The sequence below is a fragment of the Theropithecus gelada genome, chromosome 8 (assembly GCF_003255815.1).
Source record: "Theropithecus gelada isolate Dixy chromosome 8, Tgel_1.0, whole genome shotgun sequence".
NCBI lineage: Eukaryota > Metazoa > Chordata > Mammalia > Primates > Cercopithecidae > Theropithecus > Theropithecus gelada.
Window position 1 is genome coordinate 109856312 of NC_037676.1, and position 25997 is coordinate 109882308.

Here is a 25997-nt window from a genome sequence, read left to right on the forward strand (position 1 = left end):
AAAACCTGCTGGATTATAAATTTGGAACCAAAAAAAAAACCAAAAACACCTTTGCAGAACAACAAGACATTTCTATGCCAAATATGCATCATAGGCAACTAATTTTCAAGTTTTGTATAACAGTTACCAAGGAGCTTTCCAAAAATGCTCCAAATATTTTCAAGCTAATTACTTTATTCAAGGGATAAATAATAAATTATAAAGAGTAGTAATAATATTGGTTCATTTAAAACATTTTTTCCTAAGAATGTACAATCATAATCATGGTTAGAAGAGTTTAGAACATGGTTAGAAGAGTTTCTTCTACATGTGAATACTTGCTTAGGTATAAGTTTAGATTCTGATGAGGATGAAAAAAATAGAATAGAAACCAGAAAATATTGCTTCCCGGTTTAATTTTATGCTTGATTAAAGATGATGGAGTATTGGAAAGACAGGAATAACCAAATGAAATAGAAATGAGCACAGGACTGCAAAATGTCCAGGGGCAATTGACTTTGGCAGGGTTCCTTGGGTCTAGTTCACCAGCTTTTGCTTGTTTATTTTACCAACAGGGAAGATTTCTGGTTTATCTCTGAACATTCTGCACAAGTTAAATGTGACATTTTCTTTCTCCTCTAATGCTGTCTCATCATATTGTTTCTGAATCAGTGCTATCCCTAATGTTTTTTCCAAAAATGGAAGCTGTGAAACTAATTATGTTAAAAATCAGCCATGAGAATTACTTCTGTTCACTTTTTCACAAGATGGCTGGCCCTGTGCACCACATCGAACTTAACAGAATTCTAACCTCACTGAGCATTCAAATTTGTCCCCAAATGGCCTAAACATATAGTTTAGCCACTTCAAAAAGACTGACCAGTTTCTTGCTTTCCACAGGGGGGGGGAAAAAAAAAAAAAAGGTCAGGTTGGAACTTTTCAGTTGCAAAAAAAAAATTGGAGTTTATTAAAGCGTAAAAAATTCATTTGTATCATCTAGTTTTGCAGGACCCAAGCTACTTTTGGGAAAATACTTATCAACCATTTCTCAACCATTCCATTTTCCTAAATGATTCAGTTTAGCTGGTCATCCAAGTAAGGTGTTAGTAGGTTCTGATAAGAAATGTATTACCCTTTAATATTGATTCAGCCAGTACCTATGAGGGCTTAATGATGTGCCAAAAACTGTTCTTCGTATGTGGGCATAAATAACTCGACACCCAACAAACACAGCCCCTATGCCACGGAGTTGACTGTCTTGTGACAATGACAGACATAGGTAGTTGCCTGGCATAGCCTGAGAAACAATTACAATGTGAGTCCGACAGGTCAAAGAGCACCGAGAAGCACCAGGAGAGTCCCACAGCAAATTGACTCTCCTTACTGGCAGACCAGATAAACCTCTGCAGAAGGAACAGGTGGGCAGGGAATATAGCAGCTGCAAGAAGCTTCCAGAGCTACCACATAAGACTTCAAACTACTAATAGAGTGACTTGTAATCTAGTCTAATCCATTCGTTTCAGAGAGAAGAAAACCAAGGACACTTTCTAACGTTGACTAATATGTCTGCTATTTTTGTCACTTTATATGCATTTCCTCATTCCCCCACAGTCCCCAGCTAGAGATAACTACCCTCTCGTTTTGATTCCCATGGAAGTTTATTGGTATCTCTCTAGTGAAATTTATCTTATTCCATCAAATCTGAGATGTCATCTATTAAAACCATCCTGGATTTAGACGTATTGAAATCAGAGAGCAGGGTTGGGATCGGGTAGGGGATATGCATTTTAGAATAAATAAAATGTAGTATTACTTTCTGACTTGTGTTTTAGCTATCTGCATGCTTGTCTTATCTCCTCCAATAGATATCAAGGTCTCAAAGGCAGATTAGTTCTAGTTACTTTGTATTGTCTGTTGCAAGAGTTCAGCACCTTGTACTTTGCAGACACTCAAAACATGTTTGAAAAAAAATAAAGCACAATTTATCTGGTAGACCTGAAATGAGCCAAGTTTTCTAAATCCCAATCTAGTGTTTTTTTTATATCAAATAATAACATCATTAATCCTTATTAAGTGGAGGTCAGTAGAAACATTAATATAAAATGGCTAATATAATACTTACAGAACACTACCAATGTGCCAGATACTACTGATAAATGTTATATTTATCATTTAATGTTCACAATTGCTGGATGTTGTGGACACCTTTTATGCTTCTGGTTCTCATTCTCACAGCCCACTTTTGTGTTTTTTGAGATAGAGTTTTGTTCTTGTTGCTCAGGCTGGAGTGCAATGGTGCAGTCTTGGCTCACTGCAACCTCTGCCTCTCAGGTTCAAGAGATTCTCCTGCCTGAGCCCCCCAAGTACCTGAGATTACAGGTGTCCACCACCACGCCTGGCTAATTTTTAATAGAGACAAGGTTCTACCATTTTGGCCAGGCTGGTCTCGAACTCCTGACCTCAGGTAACCCACCCACCTCAGCCTCCCAAAGTCCTAGGATACAGTCCAGGCCCTGCTCTCTTAGAACTTATATCCTGATAGAGAATCTGCACAATAATTCAAACAAATACCAAGAATTACTGGATAGATAAGAAATTAAAACACAGAAAGATGCCAGAGTGACTAGATTTGACAAGAGCACCCAGGCTAAGGGAACACTTAGAAATTTCTCAATGTTGGCAATACTGATACTTTGGGAGAGATAATCCTTTGTTGTGGTGGATCATCTTATGCATTGTAGAATGTTTAGTAGCATCAGTATTTATCCAGTCATTGCTAAATATCCCTAGGGCTGTGGGGGTCAAAATTGCCCCTGATTGAGAACCACTAATCTAGAGCAAAGTAGTTCTTTTTTTTTCTTTTTGAGATGGAGTCTCACTCTATCACCCAGACTGGATTGCAGTGGCACAATCTCAGCTTGCTGCAAACTCCGCTTTCTGGGTTCAAGCCATTCTCCTGCCCCATCCTCCCAAGTAGCTGGGATTACAGGCGCATGCCACCATGCCCGTCTAATTTTTGTATCTTTAGTAGAAAGAGGGTTTCACCATGTTAGCCAGGCTGGTATTGAACTCCTGACTTCAGGTGATCTGCCCGCCTTGCCTCCCAAAGTGCTGGGATTACAGTAGAGCAAAGTTCTTCAAGTAGGATCAGTCTTGATATGTGTTAAAAGCAAAAGAATTTCATACTGAGTAAGAAGGAGAGGAGCAGGAAGTGAGATAATAAAAGTAGGCGAGGACCTCACTATGTGAGAACTTTTAGGCCCGAAGAAAGACTTCTGATTTTATCCTAAACTTCCGGAGGGCCAGTGTAAGATGCAGCATCACTGTGAGGTGATAGGAACTACATTTTGAAAGGGTCACCCTAACTTCTATGGGGAGAACAATTAGGAGAGAGAGAGGTATAGAGTAGAAAGGGTGACATCAGGTAGAAGCTGCAGCAGGAGTCCAGGCAAGAGAAGAGGGTGGCTTAGAAGAACACAACAGTACTGGAGGAAGAGGGCAACATACAAGTTCAGAATGAGTACTGGGGAAGAGTTGGCAGGATTTGCTCACCAATTGTTGCCAAAATATCAGGGGCTCTGTCTAGGTCCTGCTACTCACCCCACAGAAAGCCAATCGCCTAGACAATGACAATGATTATTGCCAATCAAGAAGGCTTTAACCTGGTGCTGCAGCTGAGGAGATGGGAGATCAGTTTCAAATACATCTCCTTGACCTGCTAAAATTGTGGGTTTATATAGCAGTGAAGAAATGTAGCTATGTGTGAGGAAACAGGAACTTGGGAGGGGTAAGGAAGCAATCATGATGAATGGGGAGCCTGGCATCTCCTTGTCTAGATGAGATGATCTCCTGAGTTTCAGTTCTTTGTTACTTTTTGAGAGGACTGGGGGTCCTTTCCTGAGGAAGGAACTCATAAAACCAATGCAAGTTTCAAGCTTTAAAACTGAAAGAGTCAATTTCTGTTTATCAAAGGAAAAAAAAATCTGTCTATGGGATTATTGTGTCAGTTTCAAAATTAGATATGGGGGATAAGGAAAAAGGAGGGACCAGGGTCCAGGAGGAGCCAAAAGTGAAACACTTGGGTTGGAGGATGGGGGGACTGGCATTTACTGGGATGAAGAAATTGGCAGAAGCAGGTGGCAAAGGTGGGATGGAAATCCAGCCATCTGGCACTTCCTCAGCCCGTGTTCTATTTTATAGTCTTGTCTCCCTGGAATGACAACTGCTTTCCTCTCAGCTCCTTCGTAGTTCAGTCACAGAGGTAGCATTTTTTCTCAGTAGTGAGGTGGAAGCATTTGCTCTTTCTTTAATTGTTGAAACTGAAAGTAAGGAAAGAGGAGACAGCATGGGTCCCACCTCAGTGTGGCAACCAGTTTGAATGTGTAGGCAGACTCACTGTACTGTGTCAATGTCTGTACACTGGAGCCACATTCTCAGAGTTCCCTTCCCTGGAGAGATCTAGGTTAGGGTCAGCCACCAGAGGAATTTGCAGGCAATCTGGAAGGCCACAGTGAGATAACAGCCATCTTTACACTCTGGAGTTTGCTGCAGGCAGATGTGTGACAGCTCACACACATTCTTTCTGAACTGCTGCTCCCCTGTGGCAATGGCCATGCCCTGTCCTACATGTCCAGTAGTTCCATCTCATCTCTTTCTTTATCTTCTCTGCATCCTGGGACAGGAGCAAGTGCAGCTCTGTAAACAATGGCACCAGCTTCTGCATGTTACCTGCATCATGGAAAATGAGATTTGAAAGCACGAGAGGCTGATACAACTTCCAGGCTTCCCTTTGCCTCCCTGACTTCATGTCATTCATCTTATCTGCTCAAGTGTTCACCTGTCAACTTTTGGCTCCACTTCAAATACAGAGGTAGCAGAATTACATATAATGCTTAACCAGCACCCGTGTAAGGTGTATAAGATCATCATATAACAAATCCTTTGCTCTTTATCAACTACAGTGGTTCACTTCCCCGATCACACACAGCCTTACTGATACAGTGGGTGTCATGTCATTCATCTGGTCCTCTTGTGCACATGTCAATGATGTTAACCTCCATCTTTAATCACATTTCAATAGCACATATTATGTCAACACTGGTCCACGTGTATGTACATTAACTCATACAATTCTCACAGTATCAATCTCATACTTTTGTTGTCATCCATCTTCATTTGGTGATGAGTAAACTGAAACCCAGAGAGTTAAGTAACTGGCCCAAGGTCCCACAGGGAGTGAGTGATATATCAATGATGCAAACCAGGCAATCTGGCTCCACAGACTCTGTTTATAACTGCCCTGCAAGGCTGCCCCTGACTAGACTGGTTTGGAAATGCTGTCCTTGCTGTTGAATAGCCACTGATACTTTCTCCCTCTTTATTTGTCAAGAACTGTAAATCCTCAAGTCCTTCCAGTCTCCAACTGGTGTCTCACGCTGTCAAAGTCTCTGAGCCATCCTGATCTGTCCTGTGCTGCTTTCTCTTACAGGCTCCTAGGGTTTGGCAATTTGGTTACACATGTGTGTTTTTCCTCCATGGTATCTTTTCCCTGTGGTTATTTTCCTGAAACATAATGTCCTGTCATTTCTGCCTGGAAAACCCCTATTTATGCTTCAACCGCCAGTTCAAGTATCTTCCTCAACTCCGTCCTGCAGGTAACTACCACAGCATATGTGCTAGTGCATTATTTTTCTTTACACCTGAGTCAAGTTCTTTAACCCCTCCCTACCCCCCACAACTTTCCAGAGGGGTAAGCCAAATCTTAATTTATCTTTGGTTCTCCAATGACTACCCAGTGCCTGACACGGATATAGAAGGTACTTAATAAATGTCTTTGTTCCTCAGCCAAAATCTATTTTACTGTGTTGAAACGTCTTTCAATTATAAGATCATTGCCTAAGAAAAGCTCTTTCTGCATTTTTATCATTTTTGCTCTTTAAAATTTGCATTCTTGAACTTTTCTTTGGTCGATATTGATTGGTTCATTTTTATGAATAAGATGTACAGATCTTGAAAGTACACACACACACACACACATTCACTCAAGTGTAGCTACACAGAAAATAAACCTTTAAGGATATAGTTTTTGCAGGCTACTCCTCCAAGAGAACTGTCTAGCATGTAAGCACTTTTAACTTTATACTGGCTGGACCTAGATTAAAAAAACAAAAATAATAAATGTGAGGGTCATAGTCATTGAAAGGGAACTGAGCACCCTACTGCAATTAATTTGTTTAAAACTTCTCTCATCTTACCTATAAGCATTAGGGCCTGTCCTAGCTGCAAACATTAGGATCCAATCATCTGGAGTAAATAGATCAAGGACCTTATAAGCCATAGGTCTCATAAAATTTCTTTTTACAAATGCATTGTTTTAATAAATGTCTTTGAACCCAATGGTGCTGATTTTATGGTGTGTATTCAGACAATCAGTGAAAAGGTTGGGAAAAGAGAAAGCAATAATAAAAACCTACCAGTTGATGAGTCAAATTGTAAGCAATGTGCAGCTTTGTAAACTTAACTGAATGGAAGTGAGTACTGGACCAACAAGAAAGATCAACTCTTGCATCCAAGTTTAATCTAAATCAGAACAAGCTTCTTATATCACTTGGTACTGTTTTGCACTTTGTAAGCACTTAATAAATATTTGCTTAATGTGTGAATATGTTAACGATGCTTTGCCACTCACCTGTTTTCCTAACATTAAAGTTTCAGATACATTTAATTATATCCTTTTTACACGACTCATAGAATTTGAACTTTGGCAAAAACAACAAATCTAGGCAGCAATAAGAATAATTCATTCTAGGAAAAATATGCAGCCAGAGTGTTTGATAAACTTAGGCTTGCAACAAAACCATTGAAAAGGATTTTTCAATTCTCCTTCCCTTTATTCTTCTGCTTTACAAGACTTTTTGAACCAAGAACTCACATGGACAAGGCAGAATTGGGTGTGAGCCCTTCTTTTGGGGTGATTGCCAGTGGTGATAAATGAGCCAAAAGGAGCCTAGAACACTGTTCTATCTACATTTTCTTAGCTACCACTCATCACAGTAATCATCATCACATTATATTCGTTGCAGCTAACCCTGGGACTGCCACAGTAAGGTTACTTTTCAAATGGACTCTGGTGGTCATTTCTTTTTAAAAAATATTTAATAAATTTACTTAAGATAGAGAGGTGATTCCACTGGGCCCACTTTGTATTCTCAAACATGGAAACCTATAATTGGAAATGGATTAGAGTTAAGTCAGGAAATTCTCTGTATTATCTTTTAAAATAATAATAGTGAGTTGGAATGATTGACTTCCTATTTTCTTTAAAAAGAAAACCATGGGCTTTTCCTTTTAAAAACAAAGACATCAAGTTTTAGTAATTGATTTTAAATTTGTTTTTGTTTCATTTTTTTACTAACATTACCAGGTGTTTGAGTTGATGTGTACATTTAGCCAAAAAATTTAATAGGTTGAATGTGTAAGAATAGCCTAAGTATTAAAGGTCTCTGAAAACTTTTAGAAAACTATCATCACCCTTCCAAACCATTATCCAGTGCTAATGTACAATCTAGGTGCTGAACAAATCAAATGAAATGAAGTACACCCTAGACTTTAGGAATATATAATACAAACATTTCCCTACAGCCCTAGATAATAACAGTATTATTTTTGGAGGATAATAACCCTAGTAAGCATACAATTTAAGGCTGTATGTAATCCTAAAAAACAATTTAAGATTGTTTTTGCTTAAATGACTTTTGCTCTTCCTTCTTCATTTTTCATTGTCCTCTTCAAATCATTTCCCAACATGGTGGTAGACTGTAGTGTCTTAAGATGGCCACCACATCTCCTAGCCAATATTTCTTCTCAAACTTTCCTGCTGTGTCTATTAAGATATGGAATCTATGCCCCTTTTTCTTGAATCTAAGTTGGCCTTTGTACTGCCTCAACCAAAATACTAGAAACAATGTTATGTTGACTTCTGAGTTAAGTTATAAAAATGCAATTCACTTCCCCTTTGTTCTTTTGAAATGCTTGCTCTTGCAATTAGCCACCATACTGTGAGGAAGCCCAAGCAACCTATGGAGAAGCCCATTTTAAGGAAATTAAAGCCCTCAGACCCACGGCCTTAGCCAAGCTTCAAAGTGACAGTCAGTAGGAATTATCAGCCATGTGAGTGAACCATCTTAAAAGTAGATTCTTCAGACCCATTGAGCCACAAGAGGTGATATCACATAAAGCAGGGACAGGACATTCCCACTGAGACCTAGCCAAACTGCAAATTTATGAGAAAAATAAATAATTGCCATATTGCCATCTTCTTAAGCCAGCAATTATTTTGAGCCACTAAATTTTAAGGTGGTTTGTCATACAGCAATATTTAACTGAAAACTCCTCCCTAGTGTCTGTATAATCTGTTATCTTTCTACCCTTATCACCAGTGTTCTAAATTCAGGTTCTCATCACTTGCAAAAGCTGCTTTTCCTCCATTCTCTCCCTGGTTGATATTCATTGGCACAATCCATCCTCTACTCTGCCAACTTACACCTCATTTACATTACTCTCTATCTCAAAAATACACAAAAAGTCCAATCTCTGATCTGAGAAGTTGTAAACATCCATCAGTGATTCTCAATTCTGGCTGCCCATTAGAATTACCCAGGGAGTTTTTGAAACCAGTGTTTAAACTTCAACCCAGAGATTCTTATTCAATTGGCTTAAGGTGTGAACTAGTCATTGCTACTTTTGAAGTCTCTCTAGATAGTCTAAAGAGCAACCAAAGTGAAAACCATTGAAGTTACTGGGGACAGAAAAGAACATTTAAGAATATGTATAATTAGGCCAGTCTTGGTGGCTTACACCTGTAATCCCAGCACTTTGGGAGGCTTGAGTTCATGAGTTTGAGACCAGCTTGGGCAACATGGTGAAACCCTGTCTCCACCAAAAATACAGAAATTAGTTGGGCATGGTGGTATACACCTATAGTCCCAACTACTCGGGAGGCTAAGGTGGGAGAATCACTTGAGCCTGGGAGGCAGAGACTGCAGTGACCCAGTATCATGCCATTGAACACTCCAGCCTGGGTACAATGAGGACAGGGACAGGGCCAATAACAATATTCAAGGTATGAGTAAAAAATGAAGATAACGAATATTGAGCTGGAGTTTTTAGAGTAAAAGAACAAGCAGATTATTAAAATATCAAGCAAATGAAATTACTGAGAAATAGAGAAATGTCAGGAAGATACTGAAGGTTTAAAAATATTCAGAATGTTCATGATTTTCTCTTGTTCTTTTATTTTGTTTTGTTTTATGAAAGTAACTTAAGATAGAGGCCAGGCCTGAAGAATCCCTAAGTAGACAAAGGCAGGTAGGCCTCATAAGTGGTATTAACTTTGTTTGATTTGCAAACATAAGTCAAACTTAACTTGGGCTATTTCTTGTGAGTGCCTATATTAAAACAAACAAACAAACAAACAAAAAAACAAGCTCAACAAACCAGAAGTTGCCCACTAACTTATGATCATTATGGAAAATGAATCCTATAATAGTTCTTATAACTGGGAACTTTTGAGTAGGGTAGACGAAATATGGCTAATATATAACCATAATCAAATATTTTAATTGCTTTACTTTTATGTTCATCTTATAAAAGCCTTGCCCTTGTGTTCCCTTGTTGGAGCCCCCAAACCACTTCTGCTTATAGCTGCCCTATTGTGGACAATTGTTTGTTCTGATAAACTCTTTAAAATTGTATTTTGCTTCAGTTTACCTTTTTATCAGTTTATTGTAATAAAATGATCAGGATAGCCATGACAGGCAAAGTTAACTCCGGAACTGAATAAAAACCTGCATAAATCCACAAGGACATAATTTCATTTCACAGGTCAGAATATTCCCCGGTCCTATCACAATTCATTTATTGGTTCAACAAATAAATATTGAATGCCTATTCTGTCACCCATTATGCTGGGGATATAGCAGTGAACAACACCAAGTCCTTGCTCTCAGGGGGCTTACAGTCAAGTTGGATGTGGCAGATAATTAAAAAATAAATAAGTGAAATAATACATCAGAGCCTGTTAAATGTATGAAGAAAAATAAAACAGACTAGAAGGAAAATAAACATGAAGGCAGCAGTGTATAAGGGATGGGATAGAGGGAGTATTTTATTAAAGGGGTCATTAAAAGGCCTTGCTGATCAGCTTTCCTTTGAGCAGAGACCTGAGAGAAGTGAGGGAGTCAGTCAGGTAGTTGGATAGCCATGAGAGTGGTGAGAGAACAAAGAACACATGGTGAGGACATGCATGAACGAGCTTGAACAGTCTGCAAGAGGCCAGGCATGGTGGCTCACGTCTGTAACCTCAGCACTTTGGGAGGCTGAGGCAGGCGGATCAGGATGTCAGGAGTTCGAGAACAGCCTGGCCTACATGGTGAAACCTCGTCTCCACTAATAATACAAAAATTAGCCGGGTGTAGTGGTATGCACCTGTAGTCCAAGCTACTCAGGAGGCTGAGGCAGGAGAATCACTTGAACCCAGGAGGCCGAGGTTGCAGTGAGGCAAGATCATGCCACTGCACTCCAGCCTGGGTGACAGAGTCAGATTCTATCTCAAAAAAAAAAAAAAAAAAGAAAAAAGAAAGTCTGCAAGAAAGCTAGTGTAGCTGAGGTGGAGTAAGCGAGGTGGAAGGCCATAAAAGATATGGTCAGAAAGATAACAGGGGCAAAAAGAAGGGGTTTCAGGAATGGAGAGCCGAGATTATGATGGGCAATGTTTCTTCACCTTGGAGTACATTAGAATCCCCAGGAAGATTCTCAGAATACCTGTGCCCAGTCTGCAGTCTCAGAGATTCTATTGGAATTTATCGAGGATGGAGTCTAGACATCAGAGGTTTTCAAATAGCCCCAGGTTATTGAGAACTCTTGCTGTAATGGTTTATATGGTTCACAGGTCCATATAATCGTATGGACTTTGCTGTGAGAGAGATAGTAGGCATTGAAAGCTTCCAATGAGAGAATAAGCAAGATCAGTATTTTAACCAGTTCCTTCTAAATTCTTTAACTGTATCAACTTCTTTATCAAAGCAAAATTTACAGAGAAGTAAATAGAGCTGCTCCCAAAATGTGAATACAGTTCTTAAAGGATGATTGTCCTGGTATGTTTTGGAGAAGAAACTGTATGGAGCAAGAACCAATTCAGATCACTTTTCTCTATTTTTAACATTTCCCTAATGAATATGTGTAGCTTTTGTATTAATAATAGAAATTTATCATTTAAAACATTAAAAAATAGATTGAAAGAATATATATTAATGACAAACAGCATCATATTCTATCACTCATCTATTCTTACAGGTGTGTTTTCATGGACAATGAATTGTATATTATTTTGCTTAGGGCCACCATAGAAAAGTATGTGATATTAGATGGTTTAAAAAAGAAAATATGTGTTATCTCACAATTCTGGAGGCTGAAAGTCCCAAATTCAGGAACCAGCAGGGCCATGCTCCCTCTGAGACTTTGAGCAGAATCCTTCCTCACCAATTCCTAGCTTCTAGTCATAGGCAGCAGCCGTGGACATTCCTTGATTGCAGCTGCATCAATCCAATCCACGCTTCCATCATCACACGGCTATATTCACATCACTTTCTCTGTGTGTGTTTGTTCAAATTTCCCTTTTATAAGGATGGCAGTCATTGGACGACAGCCCACCCTAATTCCTTCATCTTAACTTGATTAAATCTGCAAAGACTTTATTTCCAAATAAAGTCACATTCTGAGCTACAGGAGGTTAGAACTTCAACATATCATTTTTAGGGAGACACAATTTAACTCAAAGGATTGATTGGTTCCAGAATTGTTATCATATATCAACATCTTTCTAAGAGCAAAAATCTACAAAGAATAAAATAAAGCTATTCCCAAAAAGTTAATACAATTCTCGAATAAAGGATGACTGCCTTGAGAAGGATAATCTATGGTTTTTTTTTTTTTTTTTTTTAATTCTCTCACTTTTCCTACTCCAGTGAGCATTTTCCAGAGAATATATAAGACTCTACAAACTGCCTTCGTAATTTGTGGTGACTTTCATTCACGGAACATGAATTTTCAATGCTTCAGTGGGCTTGCATTTAGGTCTGGATCCTTTTATGGCCACATAAATCCTAACACAGGTTTATTGGAACTACAGAGAGTCCTTCAAATTGGTTTCACAAATTCCAAGAGAGTGGGGATTAGAATCTTAATTGTGAGGCCTGAGAGGGAATGGACATCAGCTCATAAACATGCTTAAAACATGTCTAACTTGCTAAACAACTTGATTTTTTCCTACGAAGGCTTTTGTTTTCAGCACCAGAATAAAAATTATTAGGCTGACAGATTAACTTCATTGGATAGCTGACTTTTGTCCAATGCTGGGTTTGAGAGCCAGTAACAAGCCTCATAAGAAAAATCCAAACAACATATAATGTTTGGCCTCAAGACATCCCACAGGCAAAGCAAATCCTTATCAAGAGGCCACTGGTGACCCAAGTAATCAAGTCGAGTTGAAATTAATGTGCAGATGCACGTGCTGTTCAAGGAACATGAACGTCGTCATGTCATGGGACAGAGAGTGAAAGAAGATGAAGAACAAACACCTACTTCTCAATATATTATCAAATATCATGTTTGGAATTACTCTAAAAGTACACACAGTGAAGTATAAACTGCATTTGACCCATCTATTATCTGGAAGTTAAATATATCTAATTCATTTATTTCCACTAATCAGCTGCTACACATTTTTCTCCAGCTTCTGCCATCTGCTTTTAATTACTAGAACAATTCACAATCCAAACTGAAACGATAGTTAATCATCACAGGCTTTTACAGGTGTGGGCCAAAACTTAAAGAAATAAGCAGCTTTATTTCATTTCAAAGAGAGTCAAAACTTAACATGAATTGAGAACATTATCAAAGTTACCTTATTTATCCGCCATTTTGAGAGTTCATAAACAAAATCAACTTGTAAAGTAATCTTTGCTAACAAGGTTAACAAACAGTGTTATTTTGGGCAGGATGTTTGAAATTAAGTTTCAAAGACCCAGACTAACAGATTTCATGGAAGGAAGGAAGGCTGTGAAGAAAAATAACTAACACTGCCTCCAACAACAACAAAACCCTGGACAGCTGAAGTTAGATAGCATAACTGTTTCAACAACTAATAAAGTAAGCTTACCTTCATATCAGATTAACATCAATTCTGTGGAAAAGAAAACCCAATTCTTAATTTTCCTTTTCAGACAAGAGAAGGTAAGAAAGAGAAATGAAATTAACATTGCAGAATGTCCACTATGTATTTAGTATGTTACAAATTCAATCCTGTAAACAGTCCTATACAGATTGTTTCTCCTGCTTTAAGAAAACTGAGCCAAAGGGATAAAATAAATTCAAGTTGAGAGTCAAACCCAGAGCAGTTTGTGATTGATGGGTACCTTCCACAGTTTGATTTAACACATGATGAATAGCAAAAAAGTTGATAAGAGAAAGTTTCACTGTATTTCCTTTAAAGGACATTGCTGGATTGACAAGTATTGGTGTTAAAGAAAAAAGTTCATTTTCCATCAGTACATGTCTCATCAAAGATAACGTCCAGACAATTTTACACACATAGACACACACATGCCCACAAATATGGTCTGAAATATTTAAGACAATGATAATGAATAATGAAGTGTTTTATTTTTAACTTTTGGGTGTTTTACAATTTTAACAATGTGTTGAACTCAGAGTGATTAAAGGTGGTGTTTTGAGTTCCCGAAGAGAAGCAAAACATTATACAAATTGTTAGAAATAATATTCTTAACTATAGTAAGATATTTTTATTTTATAATTGTTATGGAAATGTGTACATCTTACAAAAGAAAGAGTTGACTCTTTTATTTTTTATTTATGTTTACTTTTTAATTCAATTTTTATTTTAGATTCAAGGGGTTACATGTACAGGATGGTATATTGTGTGACACTGAGGTTTGGGGTTTGAATGGTCCCATCACCCAGGTAGTGAAAGCATAGTACTTCATAGGTAGTTTTTCAGCCCTTGCCACCTTCCTTCCCTTCCCTCTTTTGCAGTCTGTATTAGTCAGGTTTCTTTACAGGGAGAGAACTAATAAAAGAGGAGTTTATTAAGTATTAACTTATATGATCACAAGGTCCCACAATAGGCTGCCTGCAAGCTAAGGAGCAAGGAGAGCCAGTCCAGTTCCCAAAAGTAAAGAACTTGGAATCTGATGTTTGAAGGCAGGAAGCATCCAGCACGGGAGAAAGATGTAGGCTGAGAGGCTAGGCCAGTCTCCCCTTTTCACCTTTTTCTGCCTGCTTTATATTCGCTGGCAGCTGTTTATTTTGTGCCCACCAGATTAAGGGTGGATCTTCCTTCCCAGTCCATGGACTCAAATGTTAATCTCTTTTGGCAACACCCTCACAGACACACCCAGGATCAATACTTTGTATCGTTCAATCCAATCAAGTTGACACTCAGCTTTAACCGTCACACAGTCCTTAGTGACTACTGTTCCCATCTTTATGTCCACATGCACCCAGTGTTTAGCTCCCACTTATAAGTGAGAACATGGGGTATTTGGTTATCTGTTCCTGTGTTAAGTTGCTTAGGATAACAGCCTCCAGTTACATCCATGTTGTTGCAAAGAACATGATCTTATTTTTTCTTACAGCTGCCTAGTATACCATGGTGTATATGTATCACATTTTCTTTATCCGGTCTACTTTTGATGGGCATCTAGGTTGAGTCCATGCCTTTGCTATTGTGAACAGTGCTGCTATGAACATACAAGTGCATGTGTCTTTTTGATAGAATAATTTATTTGAGAGTAAACTGTGCACTGATGCTTTCTACTGAAGGGTTGATAACTCTTTCAGGAAATTCCTGAAATGAACAACAGGGATATTTACTTCTTTCTTTCAGCTGATTGCTATGAAAAAAAAAAAATGAATATATTTAGAATTTTGGAAGTAAAGGCTGCAATAATAAAGAGTTTCAGTTACCTGAAAGAACTGTAAAACGCCTATGATAATATTGATCTTTGAGAAGGCTACAAATTGCAGATGGTCAATGCACCACTTCATGGTAAAATTCCTCTCTGACAAAGCCAATGAGAGGTCTTAGAGTTTTCAATTGACCCTTGTCAATTCTAGAACACAAGACAGGATAGACAGAAGGGGTTTCATACAGGTTCTCAAAGAAAAATTCAAAGATGGCTGGTTTTTATACTAAGAGGAAAAGCTGTATATTAAATTATAGATTTATGTAGTTCCTTCTTTTCATCCATTTAAGGAAAGTGAACCCTTCATATTTCTGGGCTCTATGACTACTAAGGATATACTTTTGGAGAATACAAAAGAAAAATAAATAGAACTGATAGAAAATGGGGGGGAGAGAAGGTTTAAGTGAAGAGGAAAGTAGGGAAGGGAAGATGAAAGATGTTGAAGGAAAGGAGAGAAAAAAGAGCTACAGCCGGGCGCGGTGGCTCGTGCCTGTAATCCCAGCACTTTGGGAGGCCGAGGTGGGCAGATCACAAGGTCAGGAGATTGAGACCATCCTGGCTAACATGGTGAAACACCGTCTCTACTAAAAATACAAAAAAAATTAGCAGGGCATTGTGGCAGGTGCCTGTAGGCCCAGCTATGCAGCAGGCTGAGGCAGGAGAATGGCGAGAACCCGGGAGGCGGAGTTTGCAGTGAGCCAAGATCGCACCACTGCACTCCAACCCCGGGCGATAGAGCAAGACCCATCTCAAAAAAAAAAAAAAAAAAAAAAAAAGAAGAAAAGAAAAAGGAAAGAAACAGAGTTATAACAGATGCCATATGAGCAAAGTGCTTATAGAAAGAGCAAGAATGCTCAAAGTTATATTTTAGAAAGATCTTGGCTGGGCACATTGGCTCAAGCCTGTAATCTCAACACTTTGGGAGACTGAGGTGGGCAGATCGCCTGAGGTCAGGAGTTCGAGACCAGCCTGGCCAATAAGGTGAAACCCTGTCTCTACTAAAAATACAAAAATTAGCCAGATATGGTGACAGGCGCCTGTAACCCCAGTTACTCAGGAAGCTGAGACAAGAGAATCGCTTGAACCCGGGAGGCGGAGGTTGCAGTGAGCTAAGATCGCGCCATTGCACTCCAGCCTGGGGGACAAGAGCGAGACTTCATCTCAAAAAAAAAAAAAAAAGAAGAAAGACCTTTATATAATATCTCATAAAATCCTTTCCTCAGTTTCCCTGTGACATCATCAGTAAAAGTTCTTACTTGTAGTTGCATTATTACAAACCTCCACCAATGACCACATGTCAGTAGTTTTTCTATTTCAAGTAGCCTATAAGGGGTTATTTGGCCACACATAACAGCTGAGAGTGACATCAGCAGTTGCAGCTTAGCAACTCACATTCAGCTATCATGCAGAGATGTTCCTACAGGAAAGGTAAACACCCCCTCAGTATGCTAAGTATCAGGTAGAACACTAAGAAATCAATCTTCTCTGGAGGTTATGTGAAAAGGTTTGTTGATTTGAGATAAAATTTCTATGTACTTGAATAGGATACACTCTCGACCTTTCTTTCTAATGCATACCCTTAAGAAGTACCTGTGAAATAAACCAGAAAAGAACAAAACAATCCTTCCTCACTCTCACTCCACTTTACATGGTACATGCCCATTACAGCAGTTTATTAAGAAATCGTTTCTTAAAAATGTAATTGGAAAGTCAATAGGCTGAGAGGTATTCAGTACCTTTGATTCCTAGATAAGCAAACTAAAGCCAAATATAGAAAGTAAAACACAATTTAAGATAAATCAACCAGAAACTGCCAACTAACTTCTAACTAGGGACTTTCCAGCAGATCAAACCTAAATAAAACAAGCATCTAGCAGTAGCCAACCTAGTAATTTCTTTCCTCGATTTCCACATTCAGCTATAAAAGTTCACCACCCATGCTACTGGAGCAGAGCTCTCTGAATCTCTTCTAGTTTAGGCAACTGCCCCACTCATGAATTCTTTAATGCCCAAATAAAGTCTGTTAAATTTATTTTGTCTAAAATTATTCTTTTTAACAAAACCAAAACACCAGGAAACAGGGAAAGGGAAGAGAGGGACAAAGGACCCTTTAATGCCTGGTATCATTCTTGTTCAACAAATGTGGACATGTCCTCTCCAGAATGAATTCAGTGGTGTTCCATGGTTGGAAACACATTTGATCAAATACCTGAAGGCTTGCAATATAGAGGTATGATAGGACTCTGACATTTATTGAGTCAGACAACAACTTGAGTGAGGCCTTGGAATTCACTGAACTTGAGTGCCTTGGAGTCTCTGAATTTTTCAGGGTCTTAGGGCCTCATATATCCTTTACCCTCAAATTTGGATTATGTAATATCAAAGTTAACCATCTCATGTGTTGAATTCAGATAATATAACCAAGGACAGGGTAAACCAGCCAGGATATTACAGTCAGAGAGGTCTTGATGATTCAAGAATAAAATGAAGCAATTTTATTTGTTTAATAAAGAGAAGGGAGGTAGCTGTTTCCTCAATCTCCTCTACTAAGGGTATCTCTTCAAAAGCATTACAAGTCTAAGAAGAGGTCCATATCTTTTGATTATACAAGGCAAATTCAGAGATTTTCTGATCCTTAGAACTGTAAACACATTATTCCAAAATAATCACTGGAATCTATCAGGAAGTATACAGAAAACAATCACAAGGTACATCCATTTATTTCTTGAGGAGATAGAGAAGTGACTTGTTGTTGTTGTTTTTTTTCTACTTTACTATATAAATCTGTGTTAAATTGTGTCTAGACTTTGTAGTAATTTTCATGTGACCTTCAATGCAAGTAAATCTTTTAACAGGTTTTTGACAATAAATTGTTCCCTTTTTTTATATTGGTAAGAAGGGGACTTCTGTGTACAGGATTGTTTTATTTCTTCAACAGTGACAAGTAGAAAACAGCAATATGTGTACTCATGAGGCAAAAAAGACAAATAGCTGAATGGGATAAGGCTTGGATTAGCAGCATTTACTGTGAACAGTCATGAAAGAAGAAGCAGTCCTTTCACAGCAAGCAGAACCTTAGTATCAGAAGAGAAATTAACTAATCTCTATGGCATATTTTAATATCTTCTGACATATCCTGGGTTTCTTCCTCACCCTTACATCCAATCAATCAGAAGACCTGAGTATTCATATACCCCAAATCTCTTTCAAATCCTTCTGCTTGTCTCCATTCACATAGACACTACCGCAGACCCTGCAGTCATACTCTCCCCTCAACAAGTTTTATTATCTCCAATTTTGCTGCCTCTCAAAGCACTTTTTCACACATGTATGAATCATATTGCTAAAACACCAGTGCTCTGTCTAAAGACATGATCTACAAGAACCTTCTTCATCCAGCCCCTGATTATTCCATCAGCTTGATTTCTCATGACTCCAGAATTCTTTCCCCAACTCTTAAATTTATGATCCTGCCGTACTGAATTATTTGGTGTTACTTGAACATCCTAACTCGGCCACCTGGAATTCTGAACAGGCTATTTTCTTGGTCAGGACTATTCATTCGCATCTCTTCCTCTTTCTCCTAAATAGTCACTACCTTCTTCTTTTCATTTATGACTTAACTAGAATGGATCACCTCCTTCTGAATTTCTTGTCTGACTATTCCAAAGCACCCCCAATTTTCCCTAGAGCAGTTTACTTTGACCTAGTCTAAATTTATCACACTATACCATATTCGCCAATCTGTACTCTTTCATGCTATATATCACACTTGTAATCCCAGCACTTTGGGAGGCTAAGGTAGTCAGATCACCTGAAGTCAGCAGTTCGAGACCAGCCTGGCCAACACGGTGAAACCCTGCCTCTACCTAAAAAAAAAAAAAAGCCAGGCATGGTGATGGGGGCCTGTAATCCCAGCTACTTGGGAGGCTGAGGCAGGAGAATCACTTGAACCTGGGAGGCAGAGGTTGCAGTGAGCCAAGATTGAACCATTGCACTCCAGCCTGGGCAACAAGAACAAGACTCCATCTCAAATAAACAAACAAACAGAGTTACTGGTACCAAAAGAAAAATGAATGCAAGCTGAGAATCAACCCCCCCCCAAAAAAAATAATAAAACCAAAATGACTGTCCACCATAGTAAATAAATGACATAGCTATTTAAATCAATACATTCTATCAGGTTAAGAAATTACAGCTTTGCAGTTCATTCCAAATTTAAACACCTTAAATCTCATTTATGTGATGGTTTAACTAAGTTTTCTCTGCAAATCGGGTTTCTTTGGGGGCTAAATTAAAATCTAGTCAGGTTTTTAGGAATCTGCATAATAAATGGAAACATTTCCAACTGTATGCTGCAGCTTCCAGAGAGGATTTATGGTTATATAGACATTGACTTCAACTTTTAATTTAAATATAATGTTTTTAACTTGATGATTGAATTTCCTCCATAAGTTGGAAACACAGAACATTTTAGGAAAGGATGGCTAAATCTGAGAAATAGAGCAAAAAACAGCACTTTTTATGTAATTGCAATTCTAAATGATTAATAATGACTTAACCTGTAAGATAATTTGTTTATCATGTATGATTCAATTGAAAGATCAACTTATAGTAAAAAGTTAGGTTAACATGACAAACCAGGAGAGGAAAAATGGAAAGAGTTAATTTATGTTCAGGTAGGAGGTTCCAGTTACTCCTTAGCAAGCAAGAAAAGCTTGTAACACACTTTTTACTCCTGTGGGAGTTTCAGTACAACTTGGCTGCTCAGAGAAAAATCCTCCTCTCACAACACCTTTTTGTGATGAGAGCAAGCTGCCAAGAACACTTCCACCAGTTTTGAAAAAAGTCTGAAGAGTGTCTGCTTTGAGTCAGGTGTCGTAATTATTTTTTACAGCATTTTCACAGTAAGCCTCCTTAATCCTCCTGAAATTTTATAGAGGAATAAATCAAGCACCTGCTATATTATATATATTATTTGAGTGATCTCTTTAGTCTCCTCTGTTCATAGTTTAGGAGATAGAGATATTTCATTTATGGACATGAGAACTGCGCTGGAAGCATTAAATAGATTTTTTTTTTATGTTTAAAATAAACACTTTCCTAAATAAAAAAAAGTTTACAGAGCTATTTGATACAAAAGATTCTTGGTATGGAATCTGTTCCCAAAGACATCCTGATACGTCAGTAGAAGCATTGAATTTGGAAGTCAGATGATTTTAGCTGAAGTTGCAAGTTTTTGCCCTAAAACTTTTGTGATTTCTAAGAGTTTGCTCGTCTCCATAGGGAGAAAATATCTTTTATCACAGAGTTATTGTGCGAATCTAAAAGAAATCAATAATGTATGTGACAGCACTCTGCCAATTACACAGTTGTGCAGTTTCTGCCTTGATACTTCCCTGAAATTAAATTCTTGAAAATTGTAGGGACCAAATACATTATAATTTAGTCCAGACAGATTTGTGAGATACATATATATTAATATATAATTATTACATATATATTATATATATCTATATATATCAATATATATATCAATATTATATATTGATACATATATATCAATATATAATATATATGTAATAATTATATATTAACATATATGTATCTCACATACTAATTATTATTATTCTATATGTCAATGTATAATATATATGTATCTCACATACTTATATGGAACTCTGCCAAATTTCAGTGAAATCATGATAGCTAATATTGATTAAGCACTAATCATATGCAAGGTACTTTGTAAGACTTTCCTTTTTAAACTTGCAACAATTCTACGAGGTAAATACTATCACTATTCTTATTTGTTTATTGAAAAACCAAGGCTAATAAAGACTAAACAACTTCCCCGAGTCCACACAACTTGAAAATGTGGATCTGGGACTCGACACAGGACACTTCACTCAAGGCCAATATTTGTAGTTGTTATGCTTTACATAGCTTCTCTTTCCATACAAGTCCATGTGACAGAAGACATGCTCCTGAAATAATCCCTTGAATACATATAAAATTTATTCATTAATTAAAAAAAAAAAGCCTCACCAACTTTGGGGAAGTGATCAATCATTTAATAAACAATTTCAGGAAAATAGACATTGTTTTGTTTTATCATAGCCTTGACACTAGAAGATTTAAAAAATAAAATAAGCTAGTCAATAAAATAAGCTAGTCAATAAGTTTCTGAAATAAGCTGGTTTAGGCTAAATGATATTACATTGTACATATTTACCACATTTTGTTTATCCATTTATCCACGGATAGACACTAGGATTGCTTCCACTTTTTGGCTATTGTGCAAAATGCTGTTATGAACATACATGTGCAAACATGTTTGAGTTCCTGCTTTCAATTTCTTTGGGTATATTCCCAGATTCCTGGATCACACGGTGATGCTATTTTTTAATTTTCTGAGGAACCATCAAGCCATATGGTTTTCCATAATAACTGCACCATTTTACATTCCTACAAGCATTGTACAAGATTTCCAAATTCTCCACATCCTCACCAACAGTTGTTAATTCTGGGTATTTAAAAAATAATAAACACACTGAGTTTTCTAATGTAAAAAAAAATATGTATTTTTCTTCAAATTTCAAGAGGAAAGACCTTTGAAATATGTAAAAGAGAATCAAGAAAAATATAGTGAGATTATGTTGAATGTGAAAATGTTGAGAATCGTATTATTGTTATTATTTATTTATTTTTTTTTATTTTTTTTTTTTGAGACGGAGTCTCGCTCTGTCATCCAGGCTGGAGTGCAGTGGCGCAATGTCGGCTCACTGCAACCTCTGCCTCCCGGGTTCAGGTGATTCTCCTGCCTCAGCCTCCAGAGCAGCTAGGATTGCAAGCGCCTGCTACTACACCCAGCAATTTTTTGTATTTTTAGTAGAGACGGAGTTTCACCATGTTGGCCAGGCTGGTCTTGAACTCCTGACATCCAGTGATCCACTCGCCTCTCCTTCCCAAAGTGCTGGGATTACAGGCATGAGCCGCCACACCTGGCCTGAGATCTGTACGTTCTTGACTTACAAACCTACAAATGGATGTAGGGTCTCTGTCCTGAGTCTTCCTTATAATGAAGTTCTTGAAAGGTGTAGGAAAGTCCTTCTTCCTATATTCTCCATCTCAGCTGATGAGATTACACGATCCTTAATTGACATATAGCCTTGGTTTGTTTTTTCCATTATCCCTCACATTCATTTGATAACTATCCCATGCTAATTATCCTAATGTATGTTTCTAAAATCACTTCCCTCTTCTTCACCACTGCCACTGCCTTGGTGTGGCCCTCATCAACTCTAGTATTGTCTGGAGGATTTTCCTGTTCTCTCTGCCCCTCCAAAATTATCAAAGAGACAAATATGATTATATTGTTGCCTTGTTTTTTGCCCTACCAACATCTTCAGTTGAACTTCCCAAACACAGGATATGTCAAAAGATACTTTTTCACAAATGAAGCATGCAAGTCTCTTAGAACATTAATTTTCTTGAGTGAGAAATAATTTAAACATTTGCATATTAAAATAGGCTGAGTGCAGTGCTCATACCTGTAATCCCATCACTTTGGGAGGCTGATGGGGGCAGGTCACCTGAGCCCAAGAGTTCAAGACGAGTCTAGTCAATTAGCAAAACCCCAACTCTACCAAACAAAAACAAAACAAATACTAGCTGAGCGTGGTGGTGCATGCCTGTAGTCCCAGCTACTGGGGAGGCTGAGGCAGAAGGACTGCTTGAGCCTGAGACATCGAGGCTGCAGTGAGCTGTGATTGCATCACTGCACTCCAGCCTGGATGACAGAGAGACGATGTCATAAAATAAAATAAAATAAAATAAAAGTATTATGTAATTGAAAGCAAATGCATAAATTTGAACAAAACCATAAGCTTCAAAACGTTTTTCTATGTAAGGACTTGACTATGTGGGCTACACTGTCTCAGCCTAAGGGTTTATTTCTCTTTCTGTCTATACAGGTACATTGAAGAGAAACCTTGAGAAACATTGGTTTACAGGACAAAACATAGTCTCCTTAGCATGTCACGTAAGTTTCCCTATGAACTGACACTCTCTTATATCTGTAGACTCACTTCCTGCCACCTCTCTCCATGGTGATGCTTGGTGTTTCAGAAATGCTACATCAATTGTGGTTTCCAGGACATCACCCTGCTATGCCATATCTCCATGTATTTAACATGCTATTTCTCTCATGGCAGGAGCTTCTTCAACCTATTCCTCTTCTCTGTTCAAAGTTCTTCTATGAAGTAAACTGCATTCCCACCTTTCTATCTCCACTTAAATATCACATTTTTTTGAAGTCTCCCTTGACTCTCTCCTCTACCCTCCACTCCAGCAGAATGTTACTGTCTACCTCAATTATACTTTATTGTTCATATCCTATTGTATTGTGTTATTGGTTTGTACATTGGTCTTCTACCTTATAATGTCAATATTTTAAGGAAATATAGGATTTAAAACATAGTTTCTAGAGGTAGATGACAGGGGTTTGAATCCCAGTGCTACTATTTTCTGCCTGTGTGACTATAAGCAAGTTGATTAACTTCTCTGCAGCCAAATGATCTCTGTAAAATAGGGTAAACATGTATGCTTACCTTGCAGGGTTGTTGATAGACTTCCATGGAGTAATATATGTAAGGGGCCTAGAGAATCGCATAGAAAACAGTAAGCTTTCACCAGTATCAGCTACTTTTGTCTTATTCATTTAAAAATCATCAACCTGCCACAGAGTAGATGCTTGACAAATATTTATTGAAACAAACTTAATTTCCTCTTTACCATGTACATGTTTTGGCCTCAGTTGCTACTCTTGACCCAAAATAAAACCATGCTTTAAAAAAAATTGAAAAAAAATATTAGTAACTGAGAAACTCTAAATGTACTACTTACCCCCAGAGTGTTTCAAATCATCGTGCCTCCCCTGCCCTAGTGTTGGCAGTGACGGTGTCATCTCACGATAAATAAGCTGAAAGAGGAAGGAATTAAAATGCTGATGGTTTGAAAGGGAGTTTGTTTTCCATTCTGCGATTAGGACGTGATCCAAACCTCCACACAGAACATGAAAAGAGAATCTATACTTGGAGACCCATCTTTCAGAATTATGAAAACCCATTACATATTTGTTGAAAGGCAAACGTTCGTCTATTTGGACAATAACTCCACATAGAAGAAGACTGCCAGAACACATGTAAAATTGCCTTGCCTGCTACGGGTTTTGTTAGAGGCCTTGAGACTAGTGATAGATGAGCCTAAGAGGATTGCTTTAAATAAACCAAACCTCTTGGATTAGTACTGCTGGTCTTAGAGCCCCATGGGAAAGGCCTGTCTCCCGTGATTTCCAGTATACTCCACTTCCAATGAGCTGGAAATACCACAAGAAAACTGCTGTTCTCACGGCATTTTTGCCTTTTCCATTTCTGGTTTTAGCTAAGGAAAAAAAAATGGTACGTGCTGATCAAAAATGTCATGTGTATACAACAGAAAAAGAGTATCCAAACATTTGATCTTTAAACTAAATTGAATTCACTGTAAGCTTCTAATAAATTCAAGTAATTGAATATTCTCATAAGTTTCAAGGAAGCAGATTTATGCTTACAAGGGATCTAGATTGATTACACATTGACTATTCTAAAATTGTATTGCATATACATTAATTGAAGGCAAAGTGGCCAAATAAAATAACTAAAATTGATGAATGCCTCTGAATTTTTGTTTAAGGATATTTAAACTAATTCCAAAAAGTGTGTTATAAATAAATGAGCATATTAAGGAAATGTTTGGGTACTTTTCTGAAAAAGATGGGCTTTTGTCTATTTACAACTTTGCTAGAAGGACTTAACTCCATGTTTAGCTTTTGCTTCAATAAAATGTAACAGACACTGAAGGATCATTAACTATGTGCCAGGCAGAGTGCTAAGAGTTAAGACCTGGAGATGTATTTAAGGGTATTGTCGACATATGCTAATTCTTTTTAAATATGTGCAATTAAGAATATTTAGATAAGATAACTAAAGGAATGTGAAGGGAGGCAGGAATGGGAAAGATACATTGGAAATCTTTAAAGAATAGTTTAAGGTTGTAATTTTCTTCAATGGAGTACTTAATGTTTTATCTATTATTAGTAGTAGAAGAAATTACTAAAAATTAAGTGAAACTTAATGGATTCTTTTAGCCTAAAAATCGTGATTTTTGCATGCAGTTAGTGTTTACATTTATCTATAAGGTAAAAGAAAAGACAAATTATTGTTTCAATTTTCTGAGTGGCAAATATAGCAACTATTCATAAACCAATTCAGCAGATCCTGGATTCCAGATGAAAATAAATGTTATTATTCATATATGTATATATAAACAGATACACTTAACTAAACCTATTAATTTTATATACATAATATGTACATGAAAATGCAGGTGCCAACTAATGGTTTAAGGGCTCAGGATTTGGAGTCGGTCAGATATACTTGGGTCAGAGATTTTGCTCTACTTCTTTATAGCTTTGTGACCATAATTGCTTAACTTCTCTGAGCCTCAGAATCCAGACCTGTAGAATAAGAATCATAACAGTACCTACATAAATTATTGTGGGAATGAAGTGGTGAGCACACAAAGTGGTTAGCTCAGTGCCTAATGAGAATCCAATAAAATTTTGCTTGAATTAGTGGTTGTAGTACTAGCAAGGTTAACAAAATACTATTAGTAGATGGTAGTAATACTCATATTATTAACAAGGTTAACAGGAAATAATGTTAATAAACTTCAAATTTTGAAGAAAAACTGAATTGGAGGAAGTTAATGATGTTAAAATAAATAACTTTAATGAGACCAGAAATCATAACAACTATGGCTAAGCAATAAAACCATCTGACTATGTAATAGTTGTAACCCAAACATGATATACAGTTGTATCTGAATTGAATTTTTTCCACTGAATCCAGAGAATATTCAAATGCAGGATTTTCA